Source organism: Dermacentor albipictus, chromosome 1 (genome assembly GCF_038994185.2).
Source record: "Dermacentor albipictus isolate Rhodes 1998 colony chromosome 1, USDA_Dalb.pri_finalv2, whole genome shotgun sequence".
Lineage (NCBI taxonomy): Eukaryota > Metazoa > Arthropoda > Arachnida > Ixodida > Ixodidae > Dermacentor > Dermacentor albipictus.
Window position 1 is genome coordinate 353,049,387 of NC_091821.1, and position 23,933 is coordinate 353,073,319.

The window sequence follows — 23,933 nt, forward strand, 5'->3', positions numbered from 1 at the left end:
GTCGTCACACAACACGCACGCCACCACTACTGACCGCCGCCACCATTTTTCAGCTCACGCTCTCGATGACAATAGCGAATTGTCCGCTGATGCATCGGCCCTCGCGTGGAGTTAGGGGGGGATGGGAGGGATGTTGGTGGTGTTGGCGGTTGTGGAAAAGGCGCGGGAGCCCTTACTGCCACGAGAGCGACGCGTATGTTGTTCGCTGCCTGTATATACGCCAGCCCGGAACCCGACCACACGCGTGCTCGATCGCGCCTGTTCCTGTTGTGCGCATCGGACACCGTTTGCGGTGGGCCTGCTGTGGTGTAGTACAAATGGGGGATGTGTGTGTACGTGTGTGTTTGGCGTGCTCTGGTATTCGACCCTCTCTATCTCTCTCTCTCTGCAGGAGCGCCCCTCTGTGCGCTCCCTAAATTTTCTGCCTTGGCTTTCACCCTACACGGCACCGCGTTTTCTCGAGAGGGGTATACACGCAGCGAACCGGGAGGCGGGGGGGGGGGGGAGGCGCTGGACAACCACTGGTGACAGTTCTCGACGATGCATCAAGCGCTGCTTCTGTTTCCGGCGCTGGGGTCCAAAGTGGCTGGGGTCTTGCACCAGTTCATTAGAACACGATCATACGTATGGTTACGATGACCGCGAGCTGTACACTGAGGAAGTTTCAGAACGTGCATCGTCTGAAAGAAGCTCCCGTGAACAGCGATGATCACAGTACTTTTCAGTATACAGCGAACTGCTGTGCGTTCACGACAGCCGAAAAACGGTCAGTTTGTTCCCAACAGTGCGTTTCTATTGTTACAAATCTCATGCCCTTCACACGAGACTTAAATCGTGCTCTCTTTCGCGGAGCTGTGAGCTTTCCGTCCACAGCTGCGATTTCTCGCATTTGTGATCCAAATTTGTCTTTGCTCTTCACCTGGTCTCCTACAAGGCGACTCAATTCAGCATGATCCATTTGAGGCAACAGGGAAGCTTCTTCCGAGCGCGCGCTACCTTGGGCTGCTCGGCGACCTCGGTGTTCCGGAAAAGTGGAATTTCTTGTGCGATCTCTATCCTCGCTGTACGAGAAGGCGCTGCGGCGACAGTGTGGGGTACACTCCAGCGTCCATCGAGAGCACGAGGAAGCAGTGGTTTCGCAGCTTAGCCGCACAGCATCTGCCCATTCGGCCCATAAACTTTGCAATAACACTTGTTAATAGTCAGCCCAATACTGTGATCATCTTTTAGGCTGCCAGGTTCTCTGCGCTGTGCGAGCGGATGCGGCGTACATTTTGTATTAGTATCGTTTCACACGTCATCACTTTATGTGGTTAAACACGTATAAGCGAGGGATCAGGCAAACCATCTGCAACTCCCTTGAAAGTATCTCTCTGACTTGTCCACCCGCAATCTTCGTTATTCCTTTGTTTTTCTTTTTTTCCCCTTAAGGCGAGGGGAGGGTTGAATTTTTTTTATGTTAAAGATATTTCTTAGTTTATGATTGCAAAATTACGGTTAAGCATTGCATGTTCACCTGTAAATAAATCAGGGCGCTTCTAGTACCAGAAAACTGTGAAAATGATTGTAATTGAAGGCGCAGATTATCCTTCCTACATAGCAGAGACTGAAAAGCGAAGAGGTGTTGTAGCGGTGTGTTCAGGGCAAACGGCAAAATGCGTCCGAGTTTCTTAACAGGGAAATTCCGTTGGTGTGCCCAAAAACGAGATTTGCTTTGAGCACTGCTGTAGAGATGGCCACTTCTATAGCTGTATTGTGCGTCAAAAAACGCCACAAAGGCTTTTAGGAGGTTCTACGGGAGCTGGGCATCCTTTCAACTCGGGAGTTGATCGCTCTGGGCAACTCGAGAAAATCGAGAAGTATCAAAAGAAGCTCTGGAACTCAATCAGCTGAATATAAATGTAGTCATTGCAGTGCAGCAAAGAAAGCCCGGCTTGAGGAGAAATATTGCAGGGGTTCTTGATTTATTTATTTATTTGTTTATTTATTTATTTAGAGAGTCCCACAGCGCCACTGAGCTATTATTGCGGGGGCCAACTGTTAACAAAATTTGGGAACATCCTTGCAGAACACCAACACCGCTGACAACTTGTTGCAGTCTTCGATCGTTCGGGTATACGGTATTAATACTTAAACAGGTCTGTCCTGGAGTGATACGGCCTAACCTCACAAGCATCTTATTTGCGTGATAATGCGAGGAGTAAGGATACGTTCTGGGAGAAATTCCCGATTTATTGTGGTTTATTGAATGAAAGAGCATAAGGCGCATATTCTTAAGCCTCTGCACTAGAGAAACACAGCCGAGATCCCCCTTCATTTTCGTGACGCTTGAATACCGGTCGTATTTCTCTATACGCAACAGGATGATTAAGAAATTTTACGTTTCTTCTCGATAGATTGGGCGTCATTCTAGTCAGATGCCATGCGAATCGATCACTTGCAATAGTAATAAGTACGTTTAAAAATTTTCAACTTCCTTTTGCTTGCCTTTTTTTCAATTTTCGGCTGTTTATATTAGTGCAAAAAATGTTTGTGTATAATGTGACTCCATCTCAGCTAAGTTTTTCATGCACAATGCGAAAGATGTGTAGAATACAAGTACGAGGGCGAATCAGCGTCCTTGCCTCTATATTTTATTAGCCAAAATAAGGTACATACGGGTAATTACAAGTATAACGTACCTTACACTATTTTTCCACATAGTCGCTACATCAATTCATACATCTGTCCCATCGCAGCACTAAATTTGAGATGCCCCCCTGTGGTCAGTCAGCGACGCACGCGGCCTCCCCGGACGCTCATCGTCATGCAAGTCTTCACGGCCCCTTGTGAATTCACACCACAATCACCTCACACTTCTCAAAGCGAGACACCTTTCCTCGTATACGTGGGCTGCATTTCATTTCACTGAGGATTTCGATGGGCGTTCGTTCCCTTGTTCCATAAAAAACGCATCGCACTTCGTTGCTCGTACTCCGCGGACGTGTGAAACACAACCACCATCTTCAACAACTGACAGCAGCGCCGCGCCGCGGAGCTACCGGCAGATAAGGCTGAGCCAGCCCATGAAAGGTCCACCGCTGTGAATGGATAGGTTGACTTCGCATTTACAGCCGTAATTTGGCTGGAAAAAAACATAGGGGCAAAGACTTTCTGATTCGCCCTCGCATTTAGGCTTTATTGTAACTTTTAGCCATTTTTACAGCCAACCTGCCTGTGGCTAGGATCTGGCGGATCGCGTCCGCGCGGAGACCAACAATTTTTCATACGTGGGCCGATCCCGAACGTAGTGCAACACCGGGCCGACTCACGGCGGAGGTGCAGTTCGCCATTAAAGGGCCCACATACACAGCATCGCTGGTCATCCTTCTTCCCAGAGCGGAAGGGCACTAATTTTTGTCTTGTGCATTTTATGAAACCAGCGATCAATGCTATCAATAACTATGGTCGAGTTTAATTTTCTTTCTTTAAATAATACAGCTATAGGAAAATAATTTGTATTTGCAATTATTTGGTTGTAAGAAGCAATTTTATAGCACTCTCCTAGGCTTGGTATGAAGTTCAAGCACTGTACAAGAGACCCTAATTTTTCCACTTTCAAGTGGCATAGAAAAACAATCACATAAGATATCGAGAAACTGAAATGATATTTAAAGATATGAGAACAATCGTTAGGTAGTGTTTAAATTCCATCTAATTAGCCCTAATATTTACTAAAATTCATTTCTGAGGCGTATCCTTCCTTGAAGAACAGGACTAACCTGCCCCATATTGCGGTGCGCACTTTACTTTTCACTGTGTCTGTCTTCATTTAAGAAATATGAGACGCAGGTGCGTTTCCTGACCGCCGGGTGATTAAGTTCACGCCCCGGTGACACTAAACACGTGTCACGCCGCCCAGGCGCCTTGTATCTCTTCTCGACAGTACAGGAGCCGCGGAGTCGTCGCCAGGGGGCGTTTCCGGCTGCGTCTGGTCCGTGGTGGCTGCCGGCTGATTTGTGGCCGACGCCGACACTTCCTCTTCCTGCATGGACTCAACCACGGGAGCCCACCCCACCGCCGCGCCACTGTGCATAGACGACAAGAAAATCCAAACAGCTGTGAAAAAGAGACGCAGCAATACAGATATCGTGGAGGCACTTGCGCGGTCCAGAAATGCAGCAAACTTTTTAACATTTTGTAGAGGGACGTACAACGATATCGTTCGAAATCGATGGAACGAAACAGTTTCATTAGCAAGGCTTCGTCTCGTGGGAGAACGGCCTCTTATTGGTTATGGTGTCACAAGTGATAGAAACGCAGACTCCGTGGAACTTACTTGTCACATAGTCAACGTCGTATGCGTAAAACAGAGGAACGTTTCGTAGAACATCACCAATAAGAGGACACGAGACGCACTCTTGACTTATCACTGAGTTAAGTATATGTATTACATATCAAGTATAGTACGTACACGCCACAGATATAAATGGCAGCGCAAACTAAAGAAAGTACAAATGTGCACTAGCAGCGCTTGACGTATAGAGCATATTAGGGGAACGAAATGCATCAGCTGTAGCTCAGCCTTTGTCATAACGGCGCGGATGCATTAGAAACACGTTTCTTGTTTCTCACGTATATTGCTATAGACTCTGCGTATCATCATAGAGCGGCTTTTGAGAGATATATTAATTCACCGCGTAAATATTGTCACATAAGCAAGTGTTTCCCATGGCAGTATTTATGGACATGAAACATCAGCGCAACCCAGAAATAACGACTGACGTCCCCTGCAACCTGTATGCCACGTGCAACGTGTCCATTTATTCCTAAGAGATGACTTCTGTCCGCATTCACATAGGCCAGCGAAAAACTATATTGCCTTAAGAAACTATAAGCACGGCGAAAGGCTCATTTACCTTTCGCTCCCCGTTGAAGTTTGCGCGCTGTTAACAGTGACGCCTGAGAGTAATTTACTTTCAAGCTGTCTGACACTGTTTCTCCAATGTTGCTCTTAGTATTTTTTTAGCGCACGAGTTGCCAACCGGCATGATGTAATATAGTTCCATCGTGCTCATTCCATGATCGTCACTTCGTCGTTGTCCTACCATTGTCGTCGCCGTCACACACACGCTCGCATATCACACACATTTGGATGTCTCAGCAGGTTTGGACACCGAAGCTATCGCTTGAGTTGTAGGCAATCATCTCTCTATTGTTGCATGCTCATTTGTGTATGGCATTTCTTATCACCTAACTTGTGGCTGCCTTTCGTTTGCTGCTGGAGAAAGTAGAGCCAGCCTGAGGCGCGCGAGGCCTAGTCCGAGCTGTAATACGCGCATCCCAAGTGCCCAGCTATCCAGTGGTAGACTAAACACTCTTTGCGGAACAGGTCTTTTCAGGGTGCTCTCAGCGCCATTGTTCTTGAGAAGTAGACCTATCTCCGGGAAACCGCGTTTTCACAATCTGCTTTTAAAGAAAAAGAAATTCTGCGACAGCGATATAGCGAGGCAATACATTTGGAAGTACGCAGTTTACTACTGTAAGTCGATTGATCAACGAGAGGGCCGCTGCTGTTTCGCTTAAGGCCGTTTCGGCGACACAATACGCCAGGTCAAAGCAAGACAAAGATGCGTGTTCTTGCATGGATTCGCAAGGTACTTATAAAGACCAACCGTGCGAAACGTTCTGTTTCACGCCGCTTCATGAAAAGAAGAAAGGTAAGAAAGATCGCGCGTCTCTTGTGTGCGGTAACGCATGCACGAGTACGAGCTGAACGGTATACAGACGTTGTTGTCTGCGGTGTCTTATCCGGTATCGTATGGGTATCATCCATAACGTTGTCTTTGTGAACGCCTCTTCGGCCGTCGAGAGGCGACGAGACAACGGCGTCGCTTATTCGCTCCCGGCAATGGCCATTATTGGCCACAACAATGCGCGCAGCTCAGCGGCGCGCCCCGTCGCTGGTCGAGGAGGCACGCAGTCGCCGTGTCGAGGTCCGAAGCGCCACACGGACACCCCGTATCCTGCTTCGGAAGAGGCAAACGCAAGGAGGCTGAAAGGGGGGGGGGGGGAAGGGGGGTCATGGAAGTGACTACACTACTTCGGTTTGGGTCCGTATCGATTGCAGCAGTGTACGAGAACGCTTGCTAGCCGAGCGCGACCGAAAAGCGCGTACAAGCAAGCGAGACGGAAAGTGTCAGAAGGCTGTCGAAAACGAAGCCGTAGGGAAGGCGTGCAGTACCGTGATGGGGGCGGCAAGAAAGCGCTGCGGTTTGGAAGCGGCGTGTACGCAACCGAAGACGTCGTCGTCGTAGTTTCCGCCTGAAAAGAGGGATTACGCGTCACGGGACTTGCCAAGAGACTGCCGAGAATGCGAGCTGCTGCTGAGCCTCGCTCGGTGGACAGTAGCCTCGCTCGCGTAATGGAGCCGGAGAGATTTACGAGACGCGCTGGGGAAAGAAGGTGGGCCGGCGTTGCCCTCGCCCTGAGCCCCGCCAGCGAGCGACACGTCTCGCGCTGCGGCGGCGGCGAGGACCGTGCATGCAGGAGCAGAGGACGAGGAGGCCGTCTTCAAAACGCGAGAAGAACCCGCGGTTTCGCCGCGAGGTCAACGACGGACAGCGGAGCGAGTTATGGTTACGCGCCCCGGCGTCTGCAGCGCGGTCTCGGACAATGATGCGTCGTCGAGCGAATGGGAGGAAAAGCGGAAATGTCACGCGCCGCGCTCTGCGTGTGTACGCGTGTATGAAGCGTCGGTATATCCCGCCGCTGGCTGCTGCATGCTGCATGCTGCTGGAATTCTCACGCGCATTTCCTGGCGCTCGCTCGCCGCGCGGGGCCGTTTCGAAGGATGTCCTTGACCCGAGCATAAGTTAAAGGGTATTAGTGCCGCCTTCCTGATTAATGGCGACAGAGAGCGCGAATAACGCGCCGCACTCTCTCTCTCTCTCTTTCTCTCTGCGATCCCTCCCCGCAGCGGTTCACGCTCAGTGCGCTGGCTGACTCGGCGAGGAGCGTCATGACGTCAGTGCGCATTTCTTCATACGCCTCGTCGAGGGTGGGGGAGAGTATCCAACACGAGCTTCATAATGCGAACACAACCACTCAGGTGGTGGCGAAGGCAGGGGTCAAAGGTCATTTTGGTTGCTCGTCGCGCGACTTTCCTCGGACTAGGAGCCTTCGAGGGACGAGATACTATGAAGGAAACAGTACTCGTACTTTTGAATTAGTGCCATATTGAAAAAAAAAAGAGGAAGAGAGAGAAAAGGTGGTACTTTCGTACGAGGATTCAGATCTTATGCTGCCCTCTCTTTTGATACGAATGCAGTAGGAGCTCGAAATTGGGTTTCTCCGTGTTCTCTTGTCTATTCCCTTACGCCAATCTAGCTACGCTGGGCCGCCGTCGTCGTGTCGTTATGATCGTGCCGTCGTCGTCAGGCCACCCTCTTCACCTCGACACCTCCTCAGCTTCACCCTCACCACAGGGCGCAAAAATGAACGAAATTTCGCCCACCTACTGGAATTCGCTACTGGAAATCAAACTCACGCCAACGATGGCACTGTGCCTTTGGGAGCAAGCGCTAACCGCTGAGCTTTTGCGCAACTCTGAGAGCGGTAGCTCATAATTATAGTACAGTTATACAGTGGACTGCACAGTTAGTACAGTCCACTGTATAATTGTGAATTAGTACTATATAGTACTGTACCACTGTACAGTTAGTATTATACTGTACTTAGTACTGTACTTAGTACTGTACAATTAGTGCAGTTCACTGCAGGCAGTATTTTAGTAGACGAAACAGACGCTGCACGCATCGCGAACCATGGCGATGTGCTCCATCATTTGCGGAAGGCCTTCCGCATTGAAGATCCGGGATTGCTTCGATGCGCCCTCGTTGCAATATGCCATACCGTATTGTAGCAGACGAAAGAGACGTTGTGCTCATCGCACAATGTCTGGCTAGGAGGGCTTTCCGCGTTAAAGCTCCGTGATGGCTTCGATGCGTCCTCGTTGCAATACGCTCATGTAGCTCACAGTATAGGTATTCGATGTAGCAATCATTATCAGCGTTCCTCTTGCAAAAGCGGCTCTTAGTTTCTTGGATATCAAGCAAATTGTCGTCGTCGTTGCCATAACTGTTGTATCGGCATGACTTGCGTTTACAGTTAGGAGACTTTTCACAGCTAGGAATGGTGTTTTGAGCAAAGTTGGGAACGTTGATGGTAGCAGGGGGAAGAGATGCTTTCGCTTTAAATGGGTTCGGAGCAGCAGGAATCGCCGGTGTAAGATCATTTATTTATTTATTTCCCTTATTTTCTTGTTTTTTTTCACTTACGTTCTTTCTTTCTTTCAAGGCAGGCAGACATCCAGTTCACCCTTTAGGTAGCTCATGGATCGAAGTTTTCTTAAATACATCGTCTTGTTTGTAGTGCAGCTACCTCGATTTGCTTGCGCTGGCAGGATACTTTCTATCCATCCAATCATATGCGAAAGAGTACTCCGTATCGTTTGTCTCGGAACAGCAAAACAATTCCTGTACCCGAACGCATGCACAGTTCACTTCGTCGTCTCTATAACGCGGTGCCTTGCCACTACCTTCCTGATTCGCTGCTGCTCTGTAGTTTCTTATTCATTGGTTGTTTCTCATTGTCCCAATATACTACTTGCACTATATACCCATTTAAGAGGCTTTAACTGCCTGCGAACACGGGTTTCTGTCGCTTCGGCGCTACATTCTATCGCTATGCAGAGATCAAGACCCTCTAGCTAAGAGGTCTCTCAGAAAGTAAGGACAACTGAATAGCATAAAACGCTGCTCTTCAACCAGTAGGCCTTTCAACTGTCACTGTTTGCAGACAGCTCACTTCTGTCAGCGGCTTACGAAAGAATAATAGGGCTAGCGATGCCGTAAAAAGTAACGGAAACGCGAACCGAGGGCGGCATTTTTGCGGTACATACCTGTACGGCGGCGAAGCATCCATCCAACAAAGAAGGTACACGTTAAATGAGAGCCGTTACAAAAGATGAATTCTGCGTTGCTGATGCGAGTGTTTGCAGGCCATTGGAAATATTCGTCACTCTGAATGTAATGGAGGTGTTTGGGGCGCCGTGCTCTAGTAGAATAGATGGTTGTGCTCTGCCGGTTGAATACGAAGCCGGCGCTCTCTACCTTTCGAGTAGACACGAAAGTAAGTGATATGCGACGTCGCGAAGCACAAAGGGACAGCCAGGCATCGTAAATCGTTTCGTCCGTCGTGCCCAGGACCGCGTCTCATCTTATAGAAGTCCGGAAGCACTGCAGCACACGCGCGCTTACGTTTTCCTTCCCCGTGCATTCGGCGTCTCTTCCCAGTGGGAGTAGCAAAACTTGGTAAGCTGTCTTTCTTTTGCCCCAAAATCCGATCTAGTTTAACGCACACGCCTCCGTAGGCGCGTTTCTTCACTGCAGGCGTCCATTGTTCGCGCCGGTCCTCTTCGCGTCGGTCCGGAAACGGGAGAGGAGTCTACGCGCGTCCGAGATGCTCTATGGAGCAGAAAAATACCGAGGGGACACGGACTCGGAACAAGGGCTCTTTTTTCCGCACCACAGGGCGGAATGGTGCATACATGGAAGGAGTACCGCACGTCAAGCGTCTCCGCGCGCTCTTTTTACGCACTGTTGTGGTGTGTTCGCTGTGGCTGGCTTGGCGGCGGCTGGCCCGACGGGGGGTTAATCCGGGACCCAATCATCCTCTCAATTTGTGCCACCTTTTGCAAGTCATCCGAGCAGCTGTAAAAGTGTCCGGGCGGCGCGCGGGCCCTCTCGAGAACGGGTCGTCGCTGCCGCCGCCGCCGCGTCAGCGCATTCCGTAGAGCGCATGGTAATGGCCGGCGCGGCGGCCCGTCGATGGCTGCCTAATCCCTGTCCTGGCTTGTAAAGCGATACTGTCCCCCCCCCTACCCTGCCCTCCAACATCGCCCCCCCCTTCCTCTTCAATCCTACGCAGCTCGCGTTCCTGTGGAGGAACGACGAAGGAGGGTAGGGGGAAGGGTAGCGAGCACCACCACCACCACCACTGTTGGCAGCAAGCGGCGGCATGCGGCCCCGTGGTTCGCACTGCTCGCCGTGAATGATAGACGTCCCCGAGAGCCGGATCTCTCTCTCGCTTGGAAAAAGGTTTTTTCTGCCGCTCCGACAGAATCTATTGAGAAGTCCGTGGCGCGTACAGAAGACGCATAATGGGACCCGCCCCGTTGTTTGGCGTACGTGTCCGTGCTCGCCTGCCCGGGTGAGGACTGCCGCGGCGGCCCGCTTTGGGGAAGGCCTTCGCCCGCGCTATAGCCCCGCGGTGTCGGCGGCGGCGTCTGACCCGTGGACGACGACACATTCGGCAGCGGCGCCGCGTCGGATGCCTTCGCGGCAGCGGTCGTAGCACCGCTGTCGTCGTCGTCACTTTAAGTCGAGTGTTTGGGAGCCGGTTCGAAGCACTTGCGGGGCGTAAGGGAGGGGGGAGCGCCAGCTTTCAGCGCTTCGTGAACTTCTTCACGGCCTCCTCTGTGTGAGAGGGCTGTGAAGATGTTCCTCCTCTTGTTGGTGATCAGGGAAGCGGAAGGTGAGAGAGAGAGAGGGGAGGCGAAGTAGGCATGTCTGCCAACCCCCCCCCCCCCCCGTCCTGTCCGTTCACCCCCATGTCAACCGCCCAGCGACACGGACACACACACGCACACTCCTGCTCGGACTGCGGTGACGACAGGGAGCTTTGTTGTCGGGATATCGTAAACGCCTGCCTAGCCCTCCAGAGGAAAGCTTATTTATACCTGAGGCAGCCAACAAGAAGAAACCTCTCCCGTCGTTTATTCCCCGGAGGCGATGCGGCTCCGGAAAAGAGAGAGAGAAAAGCGGGAACGGGCGACAACTGCTAGATCAGTGTTATGACGTGCGCACTTATCCTGATCCGAGTGGTCAGGTAATCTCTTGGCGGGTATATATCGCTTGTTCGGTCTATTCGTCGACGAGAATAGGCTCAAAAGCGAGGCCTCGCGAGACGCGCTTGGCGTGATTGATATCTTGCGCAAGGGAGTGGCTGGGGTCGACAGAGCCGTGAACTGCCCCATTGCCCCTATATAACCCTTAAACAGTCCTGACTTAAAAAAAAAAGAAGATTGTTCCAAATTTTGTGTACAGTCTCCTCGTTCTATACTGACGGCACGATATGAACGTTTCGACACGCAAGCACGCTTGGAATCTAATGCAACCAGCACGCTCTGTGGTGCCAACGCATCCTACAAAATCCTCCAATTTCAAGATCAATTCAGATATACAGGCCTCAAATAAATTGATATGCCTGCTTATAGAGTTATTATAAAATGCATAAAGTAAGAAGTACACACGACCTTTTTTTTTTTTCAAATACTGTTGGCCGTCTTGGCCGTAACAGGGTGGGTACAGCAAGTTTGCACATAGCGTAAAAAATGTAAACACTTTACAAACGTAAATAGGACATGAAGCAATGAATGTTGGAAATACAATGCAAAACAAATAACGAAATACAAATGCAATAGTTTGGCTAAGGAATACATGTTTCTGACATTGTGACAGTGATATTGGAAGCAGCATAAAAGAAAGACTATTGTATGTATTTCTAGAATAGTGTGACAACGTTTGCACGGCACTACTAAGATTCAGTTTCTAGTTTCTAGTTTACATAAATGATATTGCTCATAACATAAGTAACGACATAATCATCCGGTTATTTGCAGACGATTGTTTATTATATCATGAAATCAATAACTAAAACGATCAGGCGTCACTTAGCTAAGTCCTTAAAGCTGTAGAAGTCTGTGCCGCAAAAAGTAAAATGACAATTAACGAATCTAAATCAGTCATGCTCAGAGTTACAAACAAAACAAAGCATGTTATTGAGTGTAATTATCAGATTAACTCAACAATTCTAACCGAAGCTGATACGATAAAATACCTAGGTTTAACAATTTCCAAAGACTTAAGTTAGAAATCACACATAGACAGAATTTGTGGAGCTGCAGAAAAAAACGTTATGGTTCCTTCGCCGAAAATTAAAGCTAGCAACGACACCCGTCAAACTACTTGCATATTTAACTTACATTAGACCACCGTTAGAGCATGCCAGTGTCATTTGGGATCCGTTTCAATCAGGATTAATAAACCGCATTGAGAAGATACAGAGAAAATCTGCAAGGTTCATTCTTTCCCTGTATTATCGTACTGACTCTGTTTCCGAAATACTTCGGTTGCTTGATTCGCCTCCACTGGCTCAACGGCGGAAGTTGGCTAGACTTAAATTTCTTTTTTTGTTATCAAAAGGCCACTTCAATATTGAAACCACACCCTATCTTGCTCCCAGGCAGGCTAGAAACGTCAGGTCAAGCAATCATTGCATGTTCTCAATTCCAAAAGCGTATCTGGACATGTACGCTTATTCATTTTTTCTGCGAACGATTAAGGAATGGAACAGTTTGCTGGCGTCTGTTTTGCAGTCGAGTAGAATTTCTCTTTACGCTGCGGCACGACGACAGTAACATTAAAAGGAAATGAAAAAAAAGAAAACGTAATAGTAAGAGATATCAGCACACAACACATTTAATTGCTACTTCTAATCTTATTCGCCATTAAAAATATTACGGAGCAACCTCACCAACTCTGAAACTCACAAAATAGAACGGCTGACGTTGGCAAAGGATGCTATTCACATTAAAATGAAAAACGTATACAGTGTTTCGCAATGTATACGAACAACTTGCTTTGAAACGGTTGACTGCAAACGCTGTTTTGTAAAGACAGAAGGCTTTTAAGTGATACACTTCTATACAATATATGACGTACGTGGGGCTACAAATCTATCGACTGTGCTTACGTTCGCACGTATATAGTCGTCTCGCTGTCTGCTCGAGCAGATGTTACCGACTGCAGCAAACATGATGACTGCTGTGCGACGTACGAATAAAGAACAGCCAGTCTACTTTCTTGCTTACAATTTGCAAATATCCTCCGCCATTTTTCAAAATCCGACCGACACACGAATAATTACGGATCGCTTTGTCACGTTGCAGTGAAGCACAAGACACTGCCAAAACTGCGAGTTCGAATCGCAGTTTATTGGGCGAACTTGTGCACAAGGAACGCAAGCGGCGCACCCAAATCGCAATGACAGCGGTGAGCACATCAGTCAGGCCGAATCTCACAAGCTCGTCCGCTCATAACTGTACATTCCAAAGCAATCACTAGCGCTGTATCGTACATTTGAAAATGTGCAACAGTATTCGTATCACGTGCGTGTTATCATTATAGAAGAGCCTCTTTCTCTATATAATCGGCGACAAAATTCAAGACATTTCGGAAACCGTTGGCCCGTCTTGCGCCCTGGGAAAACGTGATAACAATGATAATCCGGTGAAGAACGGTGAAAAAAAAAAAGGTCACCGGCAAAAAGTGAAAGAATCTATGCGTGGAAACATTTTCTTGCTTTTGTAGGTCACGGAGAGAGAGGTGCTGTTTTAGCGACTGCGAACATAAATTTAATGCTTTCGTTCTTGCGCCGCCGCACAGTCGGTGTTCCGGCGTATACTACACCAGCAAGTAAAAAAAATAATGACTTCTTCCACGGTTATATATATAAAAAAAACCATGCCATGCAATATGTGACGTGCACCGAAAGTTTCAAGTGCACAGGTTAATAACGTCCTTTGAAAATAATTACCGAATACTCGTTTTCTCCTAGTCTTCATGCTTTATACGAGGCGTGTAGTTGCTTGTGCCCTTCTCCTCAATGAACTATGCAAGGCGTGTTGTTTTTATTTCATCGAAGTAGCAAGCATGTTGTGAGCGACGAACGAAAAATGCTTAGTCTGTGTAGGTCGATTGCAGACTTTGCAGGAAACTACTCATTAAAGCTTTCCAGAATGTCATACTGTAGTTACCCGCACCGTTTCCCAGAATTGTAATACAATTGTACAGGACACCGAGTTCAAATTCTGTGATAATTGGGGAAATCGGGGGGAGGGAAGGGAGGGGGACATGTTAAGTGTAACGTGCGAGGAAAATTTCAAGATCTTGATTTAATTAGAAACATTGCAAAAGTTTACTCGATCCACGTTTTCCCGAATTCTTTATCCGTTATACGGCGTTCGTATAATAATAGTAGGTTTCCCTTGTGTCCTCGGTGAGCTAAACAATGCACTTGCTTTATACGCGTTTAAATTTAGGGGCAGGCTATTGTTAATGAGCAGGCGAAATTCAAAGTGTGTGGGCTAATTACGGTCTCAGCAGTACATTACGTATGCAAGGGATCCAGAGCATTTTAAGTGTTGTTTTTTTTATGAACAATGCAGAATGTAGCCTGCTATCCATGGAGAAGTATGAAAGGCGATCAAGATGAACTTAACAAAAATGGGGGGAGCATATTGGCCCATGTTCTCGCGAAGTAAAAGTGCGCGGATGAATTATTGTAGTGTCTTGTGAAACAATCCTTAACAAGTGCTCGATAATGTTATACGCGGGCAAGATTTATATTGGGCCAGTCAATTGCGAGCGACGTTTTAAAGTAAGTGGCTCGATGAATTAGAGGCAACTGAAATTTTTGCTTCAACTGCTAAAAAAAAAAATACAGCTTCGATAGATATTGGGTTGCGATTCGACAACGTTGCGCAAGTCTGCGTTTTCTTTTCTTTTTTAACTCTGTCGATTGTTGCTTGCCTCTGAGCTTCAGTCAAATGTTTCGTTTTATTCCTATAGCAACTATATGGGCAATCCAGGCGCATTTCTGCCGTCGGCGTCGCCGTGATGTTCCGTATAAAGTCCAAGGGGGATTACACCGTCGCCCCGCGTCCATACGCCGTATGTGCAAGTGAACGCGTGCGGGGGAAGCCGGCGATCACGACTGAATCTCGCTCGCGCGGAAGGGAGGAAAGCGGGGAGGAAGCGCCCGTCCTCCATCGCGCACGAGGCACCCAAAGTTACAAAGCAAAGGGCTTCCAAGTACACCTGCAGATGGCGTAAGGAGTAACGGTGTTGAAGAAGCCGGTCTTCGGCTACCGTTGCAAGCAACGTTGCAAAGGCTGGGCGGCGTTCTACTCCGGCTCCAACTGCGTATATGTGGCAGCTGCGCACGATCGCGCGGTCGTGTCTTGAGAGCGATCTGCGTTGGGGGCAGAGTCTAGGTGCGTCGACAGCTCTTTGTGCGTGCTGTGTGTTCTCGGCGCTCAGTTTGCTTTGAAGCGATAGACCGCACGAAGGTCACTTCGCTCGCTGCTGCTGCCGCAATTCCTCACGCCAGCGTTTTGACAGCGAGTGTCCGCGGTCATCGATTGTGATGCGTTCATGTTTGCTGTGGGTGACGACGTCATGCTTGTTAATTTAGTTAGCAAGCTAATCTTTACACGTTGATACGGCCGATAAACCTACTATCCTTACTTCATATGGCTGTCTCCTAATTTGCTATCGCAATCGAGGCTTCGCCTTTCGGGTGAAATTGCGACTTTTTTCCTTCATCCAAGCTTCGTCCACATTGGTAAGCACAGGCTGAAAGCATTGCTTATACAATTTTCCTCTCGACGATGCACGATTAGCTCCCATTCACGACTATGTGCTCATCTAACATACTTTTATTCTTCTGAAAACTTTTTTTTCTCGTGATATAGGTCCCCTGCATGTCAGTGATCGGCCTATAGACAAGCGCACTCACGCGCTACTTCAAGAAGCCATCCATTAATTACAGGCTCGTTTTGTCGCTTGCTACTGAACAGAACTTTAGCTTCCTGCCTGTTAATGTTCAAACCTACACGATTACTAGTAAGCGCGCACAAAAAGATCGGACGAACAGCACAGAATGGTCAGGTCGAGAAGTTCCGGGGTGTAGTGCAGGTTGTGCTTTGCGCCAAGAAGAAGCTTAACTTCAGTGATGCTGAGGGACAACTTTGTCCTGCTCTTGTGATGATCATGACCTAAGAAAACTCTCTTTTTTTGCTTTTTTTGTGGGCGTTTTCAGCAGAGCTATCGGACTCGAGGAATTCCATAGCATGCCCAAATTTTCAGTCTTCAATTTTCTTAAATACAGTCCACTTTCAGGACGTTTTTGCCACTTTCACTGCATATTCAGACAAAGACTTGAAACCATTGGCTTTGCTAAGATATATTATTTTTGCAGATGCACGATCCCTCCGAAGACAAACAAGAAAAAGACGAAGGAGACCATTCCACTTTTACTTTTTACCGAATAATAAAAGTCTTGCTCAAGGTGGGTGGTATACGATGGGCAAACATGGCCGTGAGTTTGCCTTCCACGAGAAAGACATTTCCTCGCCCGTATAGGATAGGCGCGGGAGCCCCACGTAGCCCGCGGACGTCTCCTAATGCCAACAGCCCCACCACACACGCTAACCCGGCGACATCGTTCGACGAAGCAATATATTCTCATTTTGGGGTATACACTCTTCAAAGAGAACCGCGCCATCAGCCGCACAACCCGAGGTGTTTTCCGCGACAGTTAAGGTGAATACGATCCGCGCGTCAGCACTGCCGTTTCCGCTCCTTTCATCGCTTCACTCTCACCGCAGCAAGCGACTGCATATACGCCGGCGCTGTTCTGCTCGACGAACGCGGGGCGTTGTACGGAAACGCCCTCCCCCTTGTTTTTTTTGAAGAGTCCCGGCGGCGCGCATTGACGCTTTGTTTCGAGCTCGTGCCTGCGGTAGACTCGAGCCGAACGGTACCTACGCGGGGTTTCTCGACACTTCTAGATAGCCCGCGAGCGGAGCGGCACCTTCTAGCTCGCGTTGTGCCGTAAGCGGACATCCATCTTGCCGCGGCTTGCTCATTGTGTGCGCTCGCTGCGCCCGGAGCGGTGGCGGTATGTACTAGCGCTGCACGGTGGTCGTGCGCACACAATAGCCGCCTTGCCTGCCAAAGACAAACGATGCGCGAGCGCGAGCGGACCTCCGAAAAGTGCCGTTCCCCGGGGCCACCGAGGCGACGCGCAGAACGACCGGATAGGGTGGTGAGGAAGCGACAGGTATACACACAAGCGGCGGAGAAAAAACAAACAGGGGCATTGTATGGGAGACGACAACGCGTCCATGTGGAAGACGACCCACCGTGCACTCATGTACGTGCATGGAGAAAGGAGAAAAGAAGAAAAAAAAAAAGCTCCTTCCGCCACTGCGTCGTCGCGAAGAAAGAGAAAAGGCGCGCTCTCCGTACTCCCGTGCTCTGGAACGAGAAGAGGACGGTGACGCCGCCGAGGACGTGTAAAACAAGACGCGTGAGCGAGCGAGCGTAATTGCGCATCCATCGTAAAACGGACCGCGCGGCTGGCGTGCGCTGCGCTCGTGTGTGTTCTTTTTTTCCCCGCCGCGAGATTCTACCGGCGGCTTGTTTCTTCTTCGGTTTTTACTCTTTTCTTTTGATCATTCTCTCGTGTTTTTTTGTTAACGGCCGAGGCAGAGCGCGGTGTGGTCCCCTGCGAGCAGCCCAGAGGGCATACGGATCTCCGCGCACCACACGCACACACGCGGAGGAAGCGAGATCCGAGCCTGCGCGCGGAGGCGCAGTTTGGCAGCGGCTGTGCCGCCTAAGAAGCGCAGCCCAGCAGATTGGCACGTTGAATTAGCCTATTTAGATGGATGGCTGGCGAGGAGGAGGAGGAGGAGGGAGGGGAGAACGAGCTACTTGGCGGCATCCGTGCCCGTGGGCTTCCGCGACGGTGGCGGCGGCTGCCCCCGAGGACGGGGGAGTGGAGGGCAATCGGCGTCACGACAGAGACGCGCGGCTTCTCAGAGGAGGTGTGAACACGGCCGTCCCAAACGAACCACTTTGGGCGATCGAAGAGCTGCGCCGACCGACGGGGTGGCGGAAAGAGGACGGCAGGCGACGCGCCGAGGCGGTAGCGCGCCCCCTCCTCGCGTGTGTAATTAAAGCTCCGCCGACGTGTGAGGCCTACCTCCGGTTTGACCCCCGAGGCGCGCCCTGTGTGTGTGTGTGTGTGTGTGTGTGTGTGTGTGTGTGTGTGTGTGTGTGTGTGTGTGTGTGTGTGTGTGTGTGTGTGTGTGTGTGTGTGTGTGTGTGTGTGTGTGTGTGTCGTGCACGACGCTCTCGCTGCCTCGTCCCCGCAATTGCACGCACGACGAACGATGCCTGTGCGCACGCCCTTAAGAATGAACAATGAGGCGCCGAGGAATGAAAAATTGAAACGACTCGTTCGGGCCCGCCGGAGGACCGCGTGGCGGCGAGAGGAACACGCCCGGAATTCCTTCCCGTTTCCCCGGCAGCTGATTTCTACCTCGCACCGGCACTTTTCTTCTTGTTTTGGTTTTATCTCTCTCTCTCTCTGTCTGTCCTATTACGAGGTGAAGGCGGCGTGGTGGCCAGGTGGCGATGAAATTTTGAAAGCTTCGCATAACCGTCCGCGCACATCGTCGTGAGTGCGTCGGTTCTAAATTTCGCTGCAGTTTCGCCACATACCTGCTACGCATTGTGGGGACCCCAGGGAAAATTTATTTTATTGTTGTTACTCCCTGCCTCGCTGCTTTCCGCTTTTCTTCACTAAGCTGCTAAGCACAATTCCGCATGGGCGTTGAAAAAAGGGCGTTGAACAGACATGCGCGTAATAGTATTTATCACATACATATATACTCACAATCAATCAACAATGAGTCAACGTACGTCGACACATACGTTGTCACTACAGTCGTCGCTCCCAGAAGCCCATGTTGCACTGCACACCCCAGCTTTCGAGCAGTGCTTACCGAAGAATGTCATTAGACGTTCGCCCTAATTATTAAGAGACACACACCTCTCCAAAGCAGGGCCGCACATGTCCACCTCGAACATCACTTCTCTCCCTCACCAACATCCTTGATCACTCATCCTGTTTACCGGTGCAAAATGGTACGCTGATGCGTAGAGCATCAGGCCGACGTCACTGCCCTCTGGTGGATATATTTCTCTCCCTTTCTCTCTCTGGGCGCAGGCACGCACGCAGTCGCCACGTGATACAATCGCCGACAAACGAATATATATACATAAAAAGATTCGCTCAAGAATGCCCCTCCCCCATCATCTCTCTCTCCCCATGGTCCTTTTTTCACCTGTGCATCCTAACCGACTCCATCCTGCACCGGCTCTAGATGTCTTCATAGGCATCAAACCCGGCGCAGTGTTAAAAATGCCAGCAGAGGTCGTGATCGCAAGATGGCTCGGAGAGAGCCGGCGGCGCTCCTCGCATTCCATCTACGCTCGCACGAGGCGCCGAGAGAGCGGGGGCGAAACCGCGAGCCTAATTATCATAATTGCTGATGACCGATGAACGTTGCGATGCCGGGAGCCCCATTCGAAAGTGCCGGCAAACAAAAATAAAGCGCGCGCAGTGCCTGTAGGTGGGTGGGTCGCGCACCCTCCCAGCAATATATATGTGTACGTGTACCTTCCCGCTCACTCGCGATCGGCCTACCATCCTGCTCTCCTGGTCTTCCAGAGCGTACTCAGTAGCGAATCTTGTAGGTTGGAGGAGATTTCGGCAGGTGCTTCGCTCCCGCAGTTTCGTTCGCTAAGCGGAAAGTTTCTGCCGCAGTGAAGGGAAGGCTACGAAGGCGAAGCGCATGCCCGTGACAGTGTTCTTAAAAATTGTCCCGCAGTCTCATGCGCATTTATTTAAGCTGAAGAACAAATAACAAACGCATCACATACATTACAAACAAACAAACAAACAAACAAATGAACAAACAAACAGCATTTATGGTAAAATAGGACATAAAATGCACCATTCAGTGCTAAATTTGAATATCTGTTCCTAATTTGCACTCTCGTGTTTTGGCAAGTGAGAAACTAATAAGTACCAAGCTACATTGATTCACTGTGAAATTTTGCTGAACGGAACGGCGGAATAATACAGGGGCAGAAGCTCTGCCCCTGTAGCGATAGAGCTCCTTAAATTCACCGTTTGAGGGAAAACTAGCACTTCTGTGTTGTATGGAATGTCGGAAAACACATGACTTCTGTTTGGAAACTTGCTTGGAAAATTAAGACACCGTGGCGACGCGTCTGATCAGCAACGTTTCGTCTGTCGCAATAGCTTATTGTTTACTAAAGCAGCCTGCAAAATGCCGATTTCTATTTTTTTAGTATACGTAAAAGCATTTTGTTTTAATAAATCCTGAGAAATCACGCTGGATTACGCAATTATATCAAACGGGAACAGATACTCAGTCGCTAAAGTTGGAATAAAGACTATAATTGGCCTTCGTCCACTCTGCGCCCCTTTCAACGGACTGTTTGTGTTTTCTTGACTTGTTCTGTTGTAATAAATGTGAGTAAACAATAGTGACTATTATACGTTCAACCAAATACTTTATTTGATTATACCACTCCAAGAAAACAGTATTTGTGGTCTAAGTGACTGCGCTTTAAGCCAAGTCAGGTTCGAAAGAAGCCTTACACGCCTCCATCTTCGACATTCGCGTGGTGGCACCACAGGGAAGCGATCTGTTGCAGGACTTTCCAGACTCTTGCTACTTTCACACCGACTGCAAGTCAAGTTGCCAGTGCAAGTAGATAGCAGATCAGTATTTTGGTATGCTTTAGCAGCGCATCCAGCACACCGAAGGGGCAATGCGCACACCAAAGCTGGAAGCCAGACTGCTTAAACATAGCTTTGATCCTTTCGCTGCACCTAGGAGAGCGCGCCCTGGAGACCCTGCGCCGTGGGCTTTGTTATAATCGCAGGTACTCCCCAGTGAGGACTCCGTTCGCCGGCAGTATTTTCATTTTCGCGTAGTAAACGATCTCATTACAGCAAATTAAACAGCAAGCGTAAATTTCTTCCCGCTGAAAGGAGCACGAAAGAAAGAATAGGCGCACTCTTCTGAGTGACTTGCTGCTGTCATCGCCGGCTGGAGCGTCTTGCAAGGAACCTCCCTCAGCACAACATATATTCCGTTAGGAATCTCGCATAGACGGTGGCATCGTATTTCCGTCTTGGCAGTTGTATCGTAAGAAACACTGCGCCTGCAGCTTTCAGTTCGTCGCCATAGAAAAGTACTCGAACACTAACTCTGCCTAGCAGGCGTGGTTGAAGCGTCCTTTCGCGAGAAATTGCTTAAGTTTTGTGCAGAGGATACAGACATTTTTATTTTGTGAAATTTTGTGGATATACCGCAATGGACTGGTGGCCCTGCACTTTTGACCAATGCTAATAGACGTTCTGAAAAGAAGCCATTCCAAAGTATATGCTGTGAATCATCGTAGCAAACTATTGTAGCAATGTATGGTAGCAAAGTACTACTGAAAAGGATTGTGGTAAAGGAGCTGTAGCAAGAGGACCGCACTTGTCCTTGTTTAGGTTCTTCTCGTCCTTGTGCTTCCGCGCGGTGTGTTAACACCATGCACGAAATAAGCTCCAGTAATGGTGACCGTTGGGCGAGTTGGTGACTAAAATCATCATACCGTGTCGGTGAAGCAGCGCCCTGAACAGGACAAAGTTGAGGGCACACAAAGAACACTCGACACTCGCAAATGAGCTTACTCGTTAACAATTTTTGTCTGCAGACGGTATATATAGACTTGGAAAGAATTTTTCTTTTTAATTAAGTAAAGTCTGTAAGCAGTCTACCGACAAACTGCGTTGGTACAGTGGCTATTGCAACCTGTAGTGCTGAATACGAGGACATGGGTTCGATTGCCGGCCGCGGCAACCACATTCCGACGGGGACGGAGCACCAGGCTGCGCGCTTGTCGTGTTTTAGCTGCACATTAGAGAACCGCCGGTGTTTAAAGTTAATCCGCGGCCCTTCACTACGGCATCCCCTTAAACTTACTGTGTAATGTCGTGACGTTAAATCGCACAATTTTTGTGAAAGAGAAGAATGATCTATAAGTACTCTATAGGCCATCCAGAGACTACTTGGATTTGTGTTTATACGGAGACGGCCCCTCTCTCTACAGTCGACCGAGGCGTGCTTTATTCCTGCCACCTTGTCCCTGTCCTTCTCTCTCTCACCTATCCTCTCTGTGTATAGGGTACCATGTTTCCTGAAGTTCAATGTGTGTAATTGCTACCGCTATATTTTTTTGCATCGTGTGTTGTATGGCTGACGATGTCTCACCCAATGTTTTAAAGAAATGCGTCACGGCAAACAAACGAAACTCAGCTGTGACGAACCGTCAGAAGCCAACTTAGGAACGCCGAAGACCGGCTTCTTCAATACAGTAACTCCTTACGCCATCTGTAGGTATACTTGGAAACTGTTTCGAGTACCCGAAGTACTGTTTCTACAGCTTATATGTACGAAGTATCAATGTATGTAATAATTGCTCCCTTTTCAGCTATTCAACGCAGGATCTAAATTGGCCAAGGTGCAAATATATGAATTGATTGATTGATTGATTGATTGATTGATTGATTGATTGATTGATTGATTGATTGATTGATTGATTGATTGATTGATTGATTGATTGATTGATTGATTTCCCAAATCGACACAGGTGTTAAGAGAGATGTTGTAATGGAGAGCTCTAGAATAATTTTAACTAGCTGTGGTTCTTAAACGGGCACTAAAAGCACGGTACTGGAGCGTTTTTGCATACCTCCTTCGCCAGACGGCGATCCCAGGGGGCTGAACTCGCAACCGCGACCTTGTGCTCGGAGGAAACGCCACAGCTCTTGAGCCACTGCTATGTGCTGAGTGAATCAATTAGTGAGTCAACATCAAACAGTTGCTTCCTTTTGTGTGCATGAAGCGGTATTGTCAATAAAATATTTTGTGTGCTCAAATCGATACTAACACGCCTGTCAAGCGGGCAAGTTAAGTGCGCTTACGGAGAGTGTCACTCGGTTTAAGTGCACTTTGCCAAATCTAAAAGTCGCAAGTGCAGTGTACTTGGCGAAGAGTGCACTCCGGTCGGAGTGCGTTCACGAAACGCACTTTGCTGGCCGAGTGCGTAGCCTCGCCGCTAGCGGTTTGAATGGTACGAAATGTAATGCATAATAAAGGACACAGAATCAAAACAGAACTCGCTAATATTCTGCTTTAGCAGGCTCAAATGGAGTCGCGTCGCACGCCACCGTGTTGTTCTGGATTGGCTAGATATTCGTTTTGGCCGGCGTTGACTTGCAACACTCTTGTAATAAAACACTTCTCGTTTCTTTTTGTTGAGAAAATGTACATTATGGTTGTTTTTATCAGGAATACTACAACTTAAGATAATCACTTTTTCTAAGTTTTTTTTCTTTTTAATCTACATCCTCAAAAAAAAAAAACGCGCTCTTAGGCTGTCGCCATTTTTTTTATTACTGCGACTGCGCTCTGCTTTCCCGTTTAGCACCACATAGCCGTAAGTGTCACCCAAGGTCCCCAAGTGCACTCCCCGTAAGAGCACTCAACTTGCGCGCTTGTCATGGTATAAGTTGTAAGAGGTATATGATTTACGGACTTGGATGGCGTGTTCATTCGTTGATCGATGGGGGCGAAATGCGAAAACACCCGTGTGCTTAGCTTTAAGTGCACGTTAAAGAATCCCAGGTGGTCGAAATTTCCGGAGTCCTCCACTACGGCGTGCCTCATAATCAGAAAGTGGTTTTGGCACGTAAAACCCCAATTATTATTATTATTATTATTATTATTATTATTATTATTATTATTATTATTATTATTATTATTATTATTATTATTATTATTATTATTATTATTATTATTATTATTATTATTATTATTATTATTATTATTATTATTATTATTATTCGTTGAAGTTAAACTTCTATGCGCTAGAGCTCGAAGGCGGAAAGGGCGGGAGATGACGGAGAATTATGTAGCCATGACGGGGCCTAGGGAGCTCTCGTAGAGACATATCTGAACGCCGACAGAAGGACACTCGAATTGCGTCTTTCTGTTAGGGCTTACATCAGAGAGCCTGAAGGCGAATCGAACTTGCTGCCATCAGCAGGTG

The 23,933-nt window shown here is 48.5% G+C and overlaps 1 pseudogene; it reads right to left on the bottom strand.

Moving 5' to 3' along the window:
• Positions 1-3,877: 3,877 nt before the first annotated feature.
• LOC139053395 (uncharacterized) overlaps positions 3,878-23,933 on the bottom strand; it is a 36,073-nt pseudogene continuing 16,017 nt past the window's right edge.